The 16462-nt window shown below is 36.2% G+C and overlaps 1 long non-coding RNA gene across 2 annotated transcripts; it reads right to left on the bottom strand.

The window, feature by feature from the left end:
* Positions 1 to 816: 816 nt before the first annotated feature.
* On the bottom strand, positions 817 to 9249 carry LOC149837781 (uncharacterized). Of its 2 annotated transcripts, none has more exons than XR_016432127.1 (2): positions 9225 to 9249; positions 817 to 1051 (listed from the first exon to the last, which is right to left on the bottom strand). It is a non-coding gene; the product is annotated as an uncharacterized LOC149837781 (long non-coding RNA). The 2 variants fall into 2 exon arrangements; XR_016432128.1 differs by lacking the exon at positions 9225 to 9249 and adding an exon at positions 3088 to 3243.
* Between the last annotated feature and the right edge of the window lie 7213 nt (positions 9250 to 16462).

Genomic DNA, 16462 nt, shown 5'->3' on the forward strand with positions numbered 1-16462 from the left:
GTCCAAGATCCTTCCTTTCTTGTTTTAATCTGAGTGTCTGGGCTCTCAGATTCGAACACTTCCCTGTGCTCCCCACTATCCCAACATAGACAGTTCACGTTTAGGTTAAGAGTTAAACCTAAATTTTATGCAAAAAGGTCATCTGTCTTAAAAGTCATTCAGTCTCAGTGATGAGGCGTCCAAGATCAATCCCTTTTCAAGCTTTAGGGAACCCCCTTTCTTCTTTTTGCAAACCCCTCTTGGATTTATTGTGCAAAATTCGAAGGTCCCATCATGGTGTCTTCATTTGAGGATTTCGTGTATCCGTCCCCTTTCAGGTTAAGGGTTAAGCCTGAGCCTCGTTTTTCCACGAGATATTGTTCCCTTTCAGGTTAAGGGTTAAGCCTGAGCCTCATTTTTCCATGAGGTATCGTCCCCTTTCAGGTTACACTACAACAAAGCAGTAGATTAGCGACGACCATATTCTGTCGCTACTCCGTCGCTACTCCGTCGCTAACATGGTTAGCGACGGATTAGCGACAACGAGGCGACAATATGCTTACGTCGCGAATATTTCGACGCTAACTGGCGACGAAATTATTCCGTCGCCAGGTTCGTCGCTAATTGCGACAGAATAACGAGCGCTATATTCCGTCGCCAATTCGCCGGTACTAAACGGCGACCACGGCTTGGCGACGGATTTACTTCCGTCGCTAGATTAATATAAATAGCGACGGATGGTTCCGTCGCAAACACGAAAAAAATTTAAAAAAAATTTATTTGAAAATTAAATACCGAGCAATTTCTATTTCCTGTACAATTTATATTTCCTGTAACTAAAAAACAAACCACACAAAAAATTTCATATAACAAGAATCTACAACAATTAATCGTTCCACCTTAAAATTAAGAAGTTTAATTATTTACAATTCAACAATTACAATTAGGAAACATAAAAAAAATAGAACTTCTTCAACACAGTCCTCTAATCATCGCCAAGATTTTGTGCGTCTTCTTGTTCATTGTCTTTATCTGTCCCTTCAGCTCCACTACGCTGATTATCGCTAGCAGCCTACACAAGAAAAGAACAGTCAGTATTGATAAACAAAATATAATGAAATAAATTACACACTATATGTGATTCTATCATGTGCTCATGTGTGATCTAAGGCAATAAAAAAACTCTATATGTGATTCTATCATGCTCATATGTGCTCTAAGGCAGACAAAAAGTTATATATATATATATATATATGTGATTCTATCATGCTCATATGTGTGCTAAGGCAGTCAAAAAATTGAATATATGATTATAGCATGTTCATATGTGTTCTAAGGCATCTAGAAAAACTCTATATGTGATTCTACCATGCTCAGATGTGCTTTAAGGCAGGCAAAAAACTATATATGTGATTCGATCATGCTCGTATGTGTGCTAAGGCAGTAAAAAAATTGAATATGTGAATATAGCATGCTCATATGTGCTCTAAGGCAGGCAAAGCAAAAAAATTTATATGTGATTCTATCATAAATGATATATAGCATGTTCATATGTGTTCGAAGGCAGTAAAAAAACTCTATATGTTATTATAGCATGCTCATATGTGTGCTAAGGAAGTCAAAAAACTGAATATGTGATTATAATATGCTCATATGTGTTCTTAGGCAATCAAAAAACTGAATATGTGATTATAGCATGCTCATATGTGTTCTAATGCAGTCAAAAAAACTTTATATGTGATTCTATCATGCTCATATGTGTTCTTAGGCAGGCAAAAAAACTTTATATGTGATTATAGCATGCTCATATGTGCTCTAATGCAATAAAAAAACTCTATATGTTATTATAGCATGCTCATATGTGCTCTAAGGAGTCAAAAAACTGAATATGTGATTATAACATGCTCATATGTGTTCTTAGGCAGTCAAAAAACTGAATATGTGATTATAGCATGCTCTTATGTGTTCTAATGCAGTCAAAAAAACTTTATATGTGATTCTATCATGCTCATATGTGCTCTAAGGCAGACAAAAAGTTATATATATATATATGTGATTCTATCATGCTCATATATGTGCTAAGGCAGTCAAAAAATTGAATATGTGATTATAGCATGTTCATATGTGTTCTAAGGCATCTAGAAAAACTCTATATGTGATTTTACCATGCTCAGATGTGCTTTAAGGCAGGCAAAAAACTATATATGTGATTCGATCATGCTCGTATGTGTGCTAAGGCAGTCAAAAAATTGAATATGTGATTATAGCATGTTCATATGTGTTTTAAGGCATCTAGAAAAACTCTATATGTGATTTTACCATGCTCAGATGTGCTTTAAGGCAGGCAAAAAACTATATAAGTGATTCGATCATGCTCGTATGTGTGCTAAGGCAGTCAAAAAATTGAATATGTGATTATAGCATGTTCATATGTGTTCTAAGGCATCTAGAAAAACTCTATATGTGATTCTACCATGCTCATATGTGCTTTAAGGCAGGCAAAAAACTATATATGTGATTCGATCATGCTCGTATGTGTGCTAAGGCAGTCAAAAAATTGAATATATGATTATAGCATGCTCATATGTGCTCTAAGGCAGGCAAAGCAAAAAAATTTATATGTGATTCTATCATAAATGATATATAGCATGTTCATATGTGATCTAAGACAGTAAAAAAACTCTATATGTTATTATAGCATGCTCATATGTGTGCTAAGGCAGTCAAAAAAACTGAATATGTGATTATAATATGCTCATATGTATTCTTAGGCAGTCAAAAAACTATATATGTGATTCTAGCATGCTCATATGTGTTCTAATGCAGTCAAAAAAACTTTATATGTGATTCTATCATGCTCATATGTGTTCTTAGGCAGGCAAAAAAACTTTATATGTGATTATAGCATGCTCATATGTGCTCTAATGCAATAAAAAAACTCTATATGTTATTATAGCATGCTCATATGTGCTCTAAGGCAGTCAAAAAACTGAATATGTGATTATAACATGCTCATATGTGTTCTTAGGCAGGCAAAAAGTTATATATGTGATTCGATTATGCTCATATGTGTTTAAGGCAGACAAAAAACTGAATATGTGATTATACCTGAGAGGGACCTGGAATCGAAGATCCCCTATCCTGAACAACGGCCTTGATCTCATTTCGGAGAAAGGGGGCGACGGTGTATTGGAAGTAGTTATTCAGTGATTCATTAATGATCTCGCGTACATCATCACCAGAAAGAATAGTCGGCTGCTTGGAGCTTATGTCGGCACAAGAAGTCGGTGAGCCATAACTGGAAGAACCAATAACTGGTGAAGTGTTCATATTACTCCCAAACCCGAGCACGCGACCTTTTTTGGGTTCACCTGCTGCAGTCACCCATGCTGTAGGATCAAATGATGGATGCTGAGTAGCGTCATCGTCATATCGCTCTACCATCTGTTGCTCATATGCCTCCTACAAAATAATGTTTAAAGTATTCATTAATAATTAATGATAACATTATGATAACTTGCATATATATTGCAATGATTATTAATAGAATTAATACATATCGTTGTCGTTCTCGCCTTCTCTGATACGAAGACTCCCGTGGTCTTCCGTTTATGTGTTTCTACAAACACATCTTTATATGGTACACTGCCTCCTTTTTCTGCTTCCTGCGAAGTTAAATGACAAAAGATTTAATACACAAGTTAACAACAATACTTATAAAATTAATATTATATATTGATGAGTTACCATTTTCTTTAAGTGGCTCCCAAATGTCTTAGATCCACCTGTGTGTAGATGGGCTTCGGGCATCTTCGATCGATTTTATGCAGCCTTCGCAGAGCGATTTCTAAATGCATCTCCCGCCCACTTATCGCACATTTCATCCCAGTAATCTCTCTTGATAGTAATAGGACCATGGCCCTTCCATAGTAATGGATCATCTACTACGCCAGATGCTTTTTTTGCTGCAGTCTTCATAGTGTGCAGCATGTCTGCAAATCGATTGGCAGCCACCTTCTGCCACACCTTCCTTGCATCATTTTCTTCCACCGTAGTTGCGAAGCGATTCGAAGCCTACAAATATTTTCAGTCATTCTGTAGACATTGCTTAAATAAATTAACTATGAAACACATTAACTATGAGGAACAACTGTATACCATGAATGAGGACCACAATCTGTCTAACACCTCCTTTGGGTACTCTTTCCATTGAGCAACTGGTCCTGGTAGATGTTGAAGAAGTGAATTCCTAATCTCCCGTACTACTTCTTGTGGCTCAAACCTCGTGCTGCACATGAATTGTTACACAGTAAATATCAATATAAAATATTTAAAAGATATGCAATAATTGAAAACAAAATACTTACGGTCGATTATCGATATACACTATTCGAATGAGTCTTCTTGTGCCAGCCTGAGAAGACCCTGTTTCCTGTGTTGGCTGTTGACTTGTGTGATCAACTGGTGTAGGTGGGTCGTGTACAGGCACAACATCATCTGTAAAAAAATACATTAGAAATTCTCAGAATGCGCATTTGAACTAATCAAGCATCCAATTAGTTATATGATATACCTATCACAGGAGCCCGTGAAGATGAAGGCTGAGCCTGGCTACTACTGGATGAGCGACCACTATAACCTCCACGAACCATATTCTAACAAATAACATATGTCATACAATACATTCAAATAATTTACATCAAGTATTACAATGCATTCAAGTCATTCACATCAAGCATTGCAATGCATTCAAATAATTAAAATCATTCACATCAAGTATTGCACTAATTCAAATCATTCGTTGCATAAATTATAATACATTCAGATAATTGAAATCATTCACATCAAGTATTACAATGCATTCGAATCATTCGTATTAAGTATTACAATACATTCAAATAAAATTTTTAATCATTCACACCAAGTATTGCAATACAACTCACATCAAGTATTACAATGCATTTAAATAGAGGTTTGTTGTATAAGATTTTGCTCACTAGCTTGAGAATTCTTTCTCGTTACTAGTTTGACTTTCTTCTTCTTCTTCTTCTTCATTGTTTGCCCATCCACTTGGTACATCATTTGGATCACATTCCTCTATGAATGTTTCATCGGCCAATGGAGATATGACATGCATATCATGCGCAACATCGTGACCATAAGCGAAGTCATAGACATCATCTGATTGATAGTAATCACTGTCTTCAGCTAACTCATCTTCCTGTAACTGATCATACTCGGGGTATAGTTTGGATTTCACCTTGCAAACTGCCCACCATTCATTTCTATCTGACTTTTTTATACTCGAATATGAAGTATAATAAACTTGTTGAGCTTGCGAGGCTAATATGAATGGTTCATATGTTCCAAACCTGGATTTATGATTCACCTTCACAATGCCTGAAGCTTTGTCGAGTCTTGTTGCAGTTGGATCAAACCAATGACACTTGAATATCGTAACCCTATTATTCATGCCTAAGTAAGTCAACTCCATTATTTCCTCTATAACACCGTAGTAATCATGTTCATTTTCACCGTAGCTGCTACCCTTGACACACACGCCACTATTTATCGTTGATTTGTTTATACCGTAGTCTTTTGTATGGAATCGATAATCATTTACGATATACTTGTTGTAGCATTGCACAACTTTGGTCGGACCATTTTCTAAATCACATATTCCTTGATCTTTAACATCACCATGGCGAACCTACGCATAGACATAAACAATTATTGTGATCACGATCAATTAAGTAACTTAGTGTTGTTTATAAGTACAAAATTTATGTTAGCTTCTTTACCAACTGTTTCAACCACTCCACAAACTTAGTTTCACGTTCTTTTTGTACTTCTGCATCAGTGAGATGTGAAACTTCGCTTTGCAACAACAGATCAAATCGTCTGCAAACCACAAATACTTATATTACCGAGCCATGTATCCACATATAGAACATAAAAGGATTTATAATTGAGTTGCATATACATATACTTACTCGATGTATGGGTCGATCGCTGAGCAATTAAAAAGAATATAGATGTGTGCTGCATCTTGCTCTCGATCTGTCAATAGCCTTGATCGGCAACTACCAAATGCATGCCCAAGTGGTTGAAATATCGACAACTTGTCAGCTACAGTTACTTGTTCTCCATCATCGTTACGGGGCGGGCATGTGTAACGTGTTGGAATATGAGGTTCGAAGTACATAGATGAGAAATTTGAAATCTCTTCTAAAGTGTACGTCTCACAAATAGAGCCTTCTACTCTTGCTTTATTACGAACCTTTTTTTTTAGGTCAAATATGCATCTGACAAGAATATACATTTCAAATTTTAAATATTTGTCATTAAAGAGACAAATATAAAAAAACATATACCTTTCAAATGGGTACATCCATCGATATTGCACAGGGCCACCAACCCTTAGTTCATATGGCAGATGTATGATCAAATGTTCCATAACATCGAAAAATGCTGGCGGAAATATCTTTTCTAACAGACAAACAGTGGTGATGACAGAGTCATCGAGATTCTTTACATCTGATACAACGATCTCCGATGCGCACAATGTTCTGAAAAATCCGCTCAACTCAGACAATACCCCCCATATAGGTTTGTCTAACATATCATGGAATGCTAGGGGTATCAATCGTTGCATAAAGATATGACAATCATGGCTCTTCAACCCATATAACTGTCCATCGTCAATCTTCACAGCCCGAGCAATGTTAGAGACATATCCATCTGGAAATCTCAGTTGTCTCAACCATTGACATACATGTTTTATTTGATCAGGTCCGAGCACGTACTTCGCCTTTGGTTTGAGTACTTTGCCATTATACTCTTTGAGTTCCAATTCTGATCTTTTATATATTAATTTTAAATCCATACGGACCTTCGGATTATCCTTCATTTTTCCTTTAATATTCATTACTGTATTGAACACATTATCAAACACATTTTTCTCTACATGCATCACATCCAAATTATGTCGTATCAATAGGGTCGGCCAATACGGTAGTTCCCAAAAAATAGATTTTTTCGTCCAATTGTGATCCTTCCCAAATCCACGGAAGGGTGTAGGACTGCGGGCATCTGTTAATACATCTGGAAAGTATCGCAATCTTCTTAGAATCTCTATGCCGGACAATCTTGAGGATGGACCTTCCGTTTCAGTTGTGCCTGCTTTAAATGCATTCTTTTGACGTCGGAACGGATGATCGCTGGGTAGAAATCGACGATGGCACTCAAACCAGCAAGGCTTCCTTCCATGCCTCAATCTAAAAGCTTTGGAATCCTCCATGCAGTACGGACAAGCCAACCTCCCATGTGTGCTCCAACCAGATAACATACCATATGCAGGGAAGTCACTGATTGTCCATAGAACAGCAGCCTTCATGTTGAAATTTTGTTTTTTGTGGGCATCATACGTGGTAACACCGTCATCCCACAGTACTTTTAATTCATCAATCAATGGCTTATATATACATCAAGATTTTGGCCAGGTGAGGTCGGACCAGGGATCAACAGAGACAAGAAAAGATTTGGACGTTTCATACACAAGCTTGGTGGAAGGTTGTATGGAGTTACAAATACTGACCAGAATGAGTATGGAGTTGATCTACCCCCAAATGGATTAAATCCATCTGTACATGGACCGAGTCTAACATTTCGCACTTCCATTGCGAAGTTCTGATGAGTACGATCAAAGTGCTTCCAAGCTTCAGCGTCAACAGGATGCGTGATCTTGTTTTCATCGTGTCGAACTTTATTTGCATGTCATCTCATGTGTTTAGCTGTCCTTGAAGACAGATACAATCGCTGCAATCTAGGAGTGATAGGAAAGTAGCGGAGCGACTTGTATGAAACTTCCTTTGATCTCGTGCTACCATTGCCTCTTGTCTTTGGCTTGAACCGAGGATGCCCACATGACGGGCATGATATGTCGTCTTCCTGCTCCTTGAAATACAACATGCAGTGATTTGGACAAACATCAATCTTTTTGTGACCCATACCTAGAGCGTTGACCATAACTTTCGCACGATAGAAATTTTGTGGCAATTTCTCATCTTTAGGCAACATACTCTTCACAATCATGCACAAACGGTCAAAACATGATTGACTCAAATTATACTCGGACTTCAAATTCATTAGTTGAAGAACTGCAGACAAGATAGTGTGACTCTCACAACCGTTCCAAAGTGGCTCATCAGCATCTCTAAGTAAATCATAAAATCTACTAGCTGTATCGTTTGGTGATTCTTCATCTACGGCAGTTCTTACATCACTAGAACTCATAGCAGAACCCAGTTCTGTTTCTGCGGCATCAAATATCAAATTCGTATATGGATTATCGTGCACCACATTCACACGTGCATCAAAATCGTTTCTAAATTCTTCTCCATGAAACGTCCAGTTCTGATAATCACTCACAAAACCCTTCCTGTATAGGTGATGTCTAATGCCATGAGGTTCTACAAATCGATTATTCTTACAAATCTTACAGGGACACCTAATCCGACCTGTGGGATCTACTGTACTGACATTGCCGTTGCAAATTCAATAAATCTGTCAACACCATCCATATATTCATGCGACAACTCATTGTCCACTATCGTACGGTACATCCATTCACGGTTTGCAGTCATTTTGTCGTATGATGTTACGAATAGTATCCTAATCAGTTAAAAGAGAACCATCAGAATGTTATGATGAAGAAAATATCAAATTTATCATGCAATATATGATGTCATACAATCACAAGAATTATGATGCATGCATTGATAACTTAATATTTTCATGTGCAAACTATTCATGACACGATACATTCATTTGAAGCATGCTTTCAGTATACAATTTCACATGGAAGACATAATCAAATTGAAAGTAACTACATGTAAGCATGGATACAATCACATCAAACATTGCAATACATCGAAATAATTCATATCAAAGAAATGTCAAACATGTACCTGCAGCAAACACACTTCAATATCCCACTAACTACTACCATGCCTAGCATGGACTATACTCCAAAAATAAGAACACTTCCATATTCATACATTAAAATCATGCTCAGCATGATCTCTGAACTCCAACAAAGCAGTCCTAGATATCAACAACTAAGTGAGTGTGTGAACAATAAAGTGTTACACTCAATAAATTAAATAACATGTGAAGGGATGACGGGGCACTTACTTACCACGGGGCACTTACTGAACAATAAAGTATTTTTGTCACTTACTTACCACGGGTGGCGGGGCACAAGCGAGTTCCGTTGAGAAATCTGCAAAAAACACTTGTTAAAATGAATATTTTTCAAAGCTCACAATGCTCCCCCTGCGTACACTCCCAGATACCATATTCAATCTATATCTAGTTGTTTGGTACTCAGACCTCAATCAAACTGTACAAATGACAATTATGTTCCCAATATCAAAACTTGAACTTTAAAGGGATGATTATGATCACTGCTACTTTCTTTACACTCTTTTGAAGAAATTAAAACCACCAAGATAACTTGTCTGAAATGCCAAAGATACAAACTAGAGTGCTAGAAAAAGATGGACAAACCCTCAGTTCAAACAATAAATATGCATGCGGTGCTCAAATCTGTTACAATGTGAAGGCTGAAATGATGCCTATCAAGATGAAGAAGACAATGGGAATGGGTGCCCATTGTAAGATTGCTTATAACAGATACAAACAAATTGCTTAAATCATAGTCATGCCACAATTGCATGATATAGCAATGTGATGTTAAAGTGAAAAACACACGAATTGTAGCAGAAGCAGACTTATCTTAAATATAGCACAAATACAATTAGAAGGCACCTAACAATGAGCAGATACAGTCAATAAATCTCAAAATTTCAATATCCTGCATGATGAATCTTTTTTTCCTGGTCATATTGAAAGGCATTGAAAATACGAAAATCAACATAAAGAGGAAGGGAGATGACAGAATTCTTTACCTCGCTAAGGCAACACTAGATGCTCGTTGTAGTACCCAGACGAAACCTATCGATCAAACCCCATCGCTCAGACCCCTGTCGATCAAGAACTATAGAAACCTGACGATCTAACTCCGTCGCTCAAACCCCTATCGAGCAAAACTTGAACCCCGACGATCTTGCATCATGTACGGGATCGTCCTTTTGGGTATTCAAGGGTTTCAAGGAAGATGGTGGTGAAGGGATTAGGTGGATAGGAGAAGGTGAGAGGGTTTTGAGGAAGATGGATCGCAGGTAGCAGGGTTTGCGAAGGATGACGGTAGTCTGGCGATGGAGGAGCAACAGTGGGGAGAGGGCGCAGCCAGGAAAGGGGAGCGGCGGCTGGCGAGCGGTGGACGGGGAGCGGCGGCTGGCGAGCGGCGGCAGGCGAGCGGCGGTGGCCAGGCGGTGGCGAGAGCCGACGGGCGGCGGTAGGGAGAAGGCGGCGGGCGGGAGCAAGACAGCGAACCAGGAAAAAGAGAAAGAGGGATGGGATTAGGGATTTACGCGATATTTAGCAACGGCTTAGCGACGGAATAATTCTGTCGCTAAGCTGTCGTAAATCAAAAAACCAAAACAGCGACGGAATATACTCTGTCGCTAAGCCGTCGCTAATTAGCGACGGATTCGCGATGACAGAGTTCCCTCTCTAAATCCATCGCTGAAATGGTGTTCTTGTAATAAGAATTAGCGACAAAAAATTGCAGTCGCTAATCCGTCGCTAAGTAGCGACGGATTAGCGATAAACGTTGTTTCCTCGCTAATCCGTCGTGAATTAGCGATAGATTGTTTCTCTAGCTAATCTGTCGCTAATTCACGACGGAAAAAATCCGTCGCAAATTTCCGTCGCTAATTAACAATTTTCTTGTAGTGTTAAGGGTTAAGCCTGAGCCTCATTTTTCCATGAGGTATCGTCCCCTTTCAGGTTAAGGGTTAAGCCTGAGCCTCGTTTTTCCACGAGGTATCGTCCCCTTTCAGGTTAAGGGTTAAGCCTGAGCCTCGTTTTTCCACGAGGTATCGTCCCCTTTCAGGTTAAGGGTTAAGCCTGAGCCTCATTTTTCCACGAGGTATTGTCCCCTTTCAGGTTAAGGGTTAAGCCTGAGCCTCGTTTTTCCACGAGGTATCGTCCCCTTTTAGGTTAAGGGTTAATTCTGAGCCTCATTTTTCCACGAGGTATCGTCCCCTTTCAGGTTAAGGGTTAAGCCTGAATCTCATTTTTCCATGAGGTATTTCATTTCCCGTCCCATCCAGGTTAAGAGCTAAGCCTGAGCCTCATTTCGATGAGGTAATTCTTTCTTCTTTATTATCCATCCCGTACCTATCATTATCATCGTCAGAGCTAATTCCTTCATACCCGGTCAGATTCTCCTAACTGGGGCATTTTTTTATATATATAGTCCAAATTTGGTGTGTTTTTCTTTGCCACTAAGCTCGGCTACAACCAGCTTAGTAGCAAAGAGGAGCATCTGTAAACACCCCAAATTTTCACCCTCATCTAGTGTCTATATATTTCATGTGTCATTGCATATCATTGCATGCATTCGGCATACCATTTCATTGCATTGCATGTCATTACATCTCATTTTCGAGATCCAGCACTCCTATTTTTAAAATATTTAATCCAGATTCAGGTTTTAAAACTTTTCTTTCAAAATCAAATTTTAAAACCTGGGTTTTTAATCAGCATTTTGTAATTTGCCAACCCCCAGGACCTTATATTTTGAAATGTTTTAGCAAAGAAAACAATCTAGATTTGTTTTAAACTCAATTTTCAACAGATTTCAATTCTCAGATGAGACCCATTTAGGTGGGGTCGCTTCTGGATTCCTTTACTTGTCAAAAATCTCCAAAAATTCCAGAGTCCATTCGGATCAGGACTCTTCTTCAGAGTTTTAATCGGATTAGGACTCTAATCTTTTACAACTATTTTATCTATTTTTAATCAAATCTTTCAAAATCTTTCAAAATGAGTCAGAAACTCAGAGTTTTAGTCAAAACAGGACTCTGTTCAGAGAGTCCTAGTTAGATCAGGACTCTAATCCTGATTTCAATTTTGAAAGAATCTTTCAAAAATCTTTCCATCTATCAAAACTGTTACACTTTTATCAAAGAATGTCAAAATTCTGAGGTTTTATCCCAGAGTCCTGATCAACTCAGGACTCTAGCCCAGAGTCCTGATCGAATCAGGACTCTATCAAAAATTGGTTTTCATACTTCATTTTCACTGGTTTTCAAAGGCTTTGCCCAAATTTTATCATTTGCTTACCAGAAAACTAAAATTCTTAGAGTTCTGATCGAATCAGGACTCTTTCTCAGAGTCCTAATCAGATCAGGACTCTAAACCAAAACTTTAATTTCATCCTGTTTTTCAAAATTCTCTCATTTGATTTCTCAGAAAATCTAAAAATCTGAGAGTCCTAATTCAATCAGGACTCTGTCCTCAGAGTCTCAGTTGAATCAGAACTCTGTTTTATTCCAATATTTGTTATAGTTTTCACTGTTTTGACAAGTTCTTTCATCTATTTTTCAGAAAATACAAAAAAAAATCTAGAGTTTCGGTCCGATCAGGACTCTGTCCTGGAGGCCTAGTCCAGTCAGGAGTCTGTTTTTACTTCCATTTTCGTTTCTTTCCATTTGTTTTTAAAATTTAGGTCATTTTGTAAAGTCCAGTTAATCCAAGACTCTATTTCAGAGTCCTGATTGAGTTAGGAGTCTAACCCTGATTGTATTTTCTGACTCGTTTCATCATTTTTGATAAAATCTTTTCAGAAATTCCTTCATTTGGCTTTTAAAACCCAAAATCTCAGAGTCCTAAAAATCCAGGACTCTAACCTGGAGTTTGAGTTCGTCTGAGACTATTTTCAAAGACTTTGAATTTTAAATATTGATTTTAACCTCTTTTCAAAGTTATTTTCAGTGTTTATTTCAAATTTCTCAAAACCTGGTGTGGGGCCACTCAGTTGGTGCCACATCCAGAGGAGTTCTAACCCAGTTGGAACTCTATGCCATTTCAAAACTTTTAATTTCAAGTTTACTTTTGAAAATCTTTTGAAAATTCTCTCAATTTCAAGTTTTAAAATCATTTTTTGAAAAACTCAAGTAGGGCCCACTCGGGGTGGTGCCACATTTGAGAAAGTCAGGGTTAGTCTAGGCTTAGTCAGTATCTTGGTTGATTTTAGAAAATTAGAAGAGTCCAAATCCCTTTTGAAAATGCATTTTAAAATTTAGTTTTAAATCATTGTTTTTAAAGGTTTTAGTTAAAACTTTAAAAACCAAATGTGGAAAATGCCAAGTGGCGCCACATTTGGGGGTCTTTAGGTTTAGTTAGGACTTCAATTAGGTGTTAATTAGATTAATTAGGTTAAGGGTATAATAGTAACTCCACCCAAAAATCGCCCCCCCCCCCCCCCTTTAGAGTCCAAAACTTTCAAAATTCGCAATTTTTAAACCTAAAAAAAATTCTATAAATAGATGCCATAGGGGGGTCGATTTTTCAATTCACCTCTTTATCAATTCTTGGAGATTCTCTCTCCTCTCCAGCCCTTCCTCCATTCTAGCAACCTCAAGGTAATTATTTTTTTTTATTTTTAGCTTTTTATTTAATGTTTTTAATGGTGTAAATCAATTTTAACCATTGGCTCCATCTATTCCATGGATTCAAGTCCAAGAACCTCAAGAGAGATTAAAGAAAATGATCTAACTCTGTTTTGATGTTTTTCTAGGGATTTGAATCCATTAGAATCGATTATAGTGTGCTTTTTCATGTTCTTAACCATTAAAACATGCGATTTACTCGTTAAATGGGTCAAATCCATGCTTTTTAAGGTAAAATCAAATTCCAGCCATAGATTCCCTGTTTTTATTTTTTTTTACTTAGTTATGTTTATTACATGTGTTTTAACATAGAAATCAATTTCGTTTTGCTGTTTACTATTTTCCTTATTGTTTTCATTAAGTAATAAATGGTTTATTAGATTTCATTAGATTTCTGTGTGTTTTTAAGCATGGATCAACAAAGAATATGTTATTTCATATTAAAGTACTCACTGTAAATTTCTGATTTGTTAATATGTAAAACATGGATATGTCAGTGAACTAATGTAAAAAATTTGGATGTTTTGGGATTGGGAAACCTTGTCAGAAAAATCAGATATCAAACCGTGATTTTAAATCTTTAAAATCGTTATTTAAATCCAAGAGGTAACTTGTTGTTATGTTATTTTTCTCATCTGATATTTAATTTAAGATCTGTAAAATGCTGTGGATTTGTGTTGAGATGATCTATTTACTGTAAAATTGTGGTCATTTTTTGCCTCTGTTTAGTATTTTTCCTCTGACAGAAAGTCGGATTTTAAATTTAAAACTCGTTAGGGTTTGCCAAAACCCTAATCAGACTTGTAATGACCATAAATTTGAAACCACAAATCTGATTTATGATCTGTAAAAAAGGAGTTTCATTATTTTTCTGTCTACTGTTCACTGCTAAAATTTCAAAAAATTTTAATTAAGTTTTTTATTTATTTCTATATTTTCAAACCAAAGTAGCTGTTTTAACCCCTGTTAGATCTGTTATAGTTTAGTTCAGATTGCCGGAAGGGTTTCTCCCTAACCAAAGATGCTTTTTCCAATCTGTAAAAAAGAAAACCTCTGTTTTTATGTCTAGTTTTCCTTTGTAAAAATTCAGAAGTTTTCATGGAAGATTGACTCCTGATTTGGGTCTAACTCTGAAACTGGTTTGTGACCTAGGTCAAAAATAGCATATTTTAGGGTTTTAATGCAATTTTCAGATTAAAATAATGTCAAAAAATTATTTTTATGATTTCAATCTTATTTTAGAGACATAACAAGTGCAGGTACCAATTTTTATGAAATTTGAAATATGTTTGATGCCTGAATTAATCAAATTACAAAACAGGGCACCCGTAGGATCCCGAAACACTGCCAAAATCATAATTTTTGTGATATTTCTTGATTTTCGTGCATAAGTGTGTGTTTCTAGAGTTTGTTCATGTCTATAATCATATTATGGTGTTTCATGTTTGATTTTGTATTTATTTCAATCATAAATTCTAAGTTTTTATCAAAACCTATTTCAGAAAACACTAATTTTAAGGCCATAGTCTTGCTATCAGGGGCAATTTGGTCATTTGACCTCAATTTCGAAATTCTAAACTCTAATTTTCTCATTTTTAATTATGTCATATCATATTTGGTTTAATTTATCCTTATTTGGATTTTAAAAGTTGTATTTTATAAAATATCTTTCTGAAAACCCTGATTTCAAGGCCATAGTCATGCTATCAGGGGTATTTTGGTCATTTTGACCCCAATTTCGAATTTTCAAATCTTATTTCCATTATTTATTAAATTTTATTTCATATTTCATTAAGTTTATATCAGGGAATCATGGGAAAAGGCTTATATCTAGCAAAATTCAGTAATTTCTAGATATTACTGGATAAATCTAGAAAAGCCAACATATCTTCACTAACAAGTTTTCTAGTTTTGCAGGAACATTGAAGACTTTATTTTCCTTTATTTTCTGTATTTAAATTTGATTAGTGATGTAAATTGTAATTAATTTTGGAATAAGAATTTCAATTCCTGCATAGAATAGGATGCATTGCATATAGTTTTAAACTTTGATATATAACTGTTATGTATGCCAATTCATGCATATTTTTATGGCCATAGTCAGAATACGAATGAGACCCAGATTTCTAATCTTCGTATTAGCCACATTCAGCCTACACTCTTAGGCTAACTTCAAAATGCATTGCATTTCTCAAAAATACAAACAGGATTTTCTCAATTCCTCAAAATCAAATCTTTCAAGTCCATATTCATTCATTTCATTCATTTGCAAATTCAAATTCCAAATCAGAGAAATCAATTTTCTCAAAATTTTCTAAGTCTCATTCAGAAATCAATTTTCTCAAAACTCTAAGTTTTCAAATGATATTTCAAGTATTTTTCAAAGTTCAAAATTCAATTTTCCAAGTTATATACTCAATTTCAAAGTTTGAATTCAGAGAAATCAAGTTTTTCCAAAGTTATTCCAAATTTCTCATAATCTATTTTCATAAAACACTTGAATTCTTCAGAAATCGATTTTCACTTTCCTCAGAAATATTCTCTCACTAAGCTCATGATTTTCCAAGTGTTATCTTTTCCAAGAATCTCCAAATATTTTCCAATATTCAAAGCAAACATCATGTTTTCAAATATGCATTTTCAAAAAAATTCATAGCACATGCCTGATTCTTTGTGCATTTAGGAAATAGAACATGATTTAGACAAGTTGAGCAAAGTTAAGCACACCATTGATCCCTGGTTCAATTACCCCTGGTAAAGGCACCAGGAACGGTTGAACCTTGTACCGACAGGCGAGTCTCATTCTTCGAAATTATCCTGCATTTTAAAACGGAGGCGAGTTATTTTCAAAATCTTTTTCAAATGTCAGTTTGACTCGCAAAAGTAAAGTTTTGCAATGA

This window comes from Nuphar pumila, chromosome 5, assembly GCF_984573655.1.
Source record: "Nuphar pumila chromosome 5, dmNupPumi1.hap1.1, whole genome shotgun sequence".
In the NCBI taxonomy this organism is placed as follows: domain Eukaryota; kingdom Viridiplantae; phylum Streptophyta; class Magnoliopsida; order Nymphaeales; family Nymphaeaceae; genus Nuphar; species Nuphar pumila.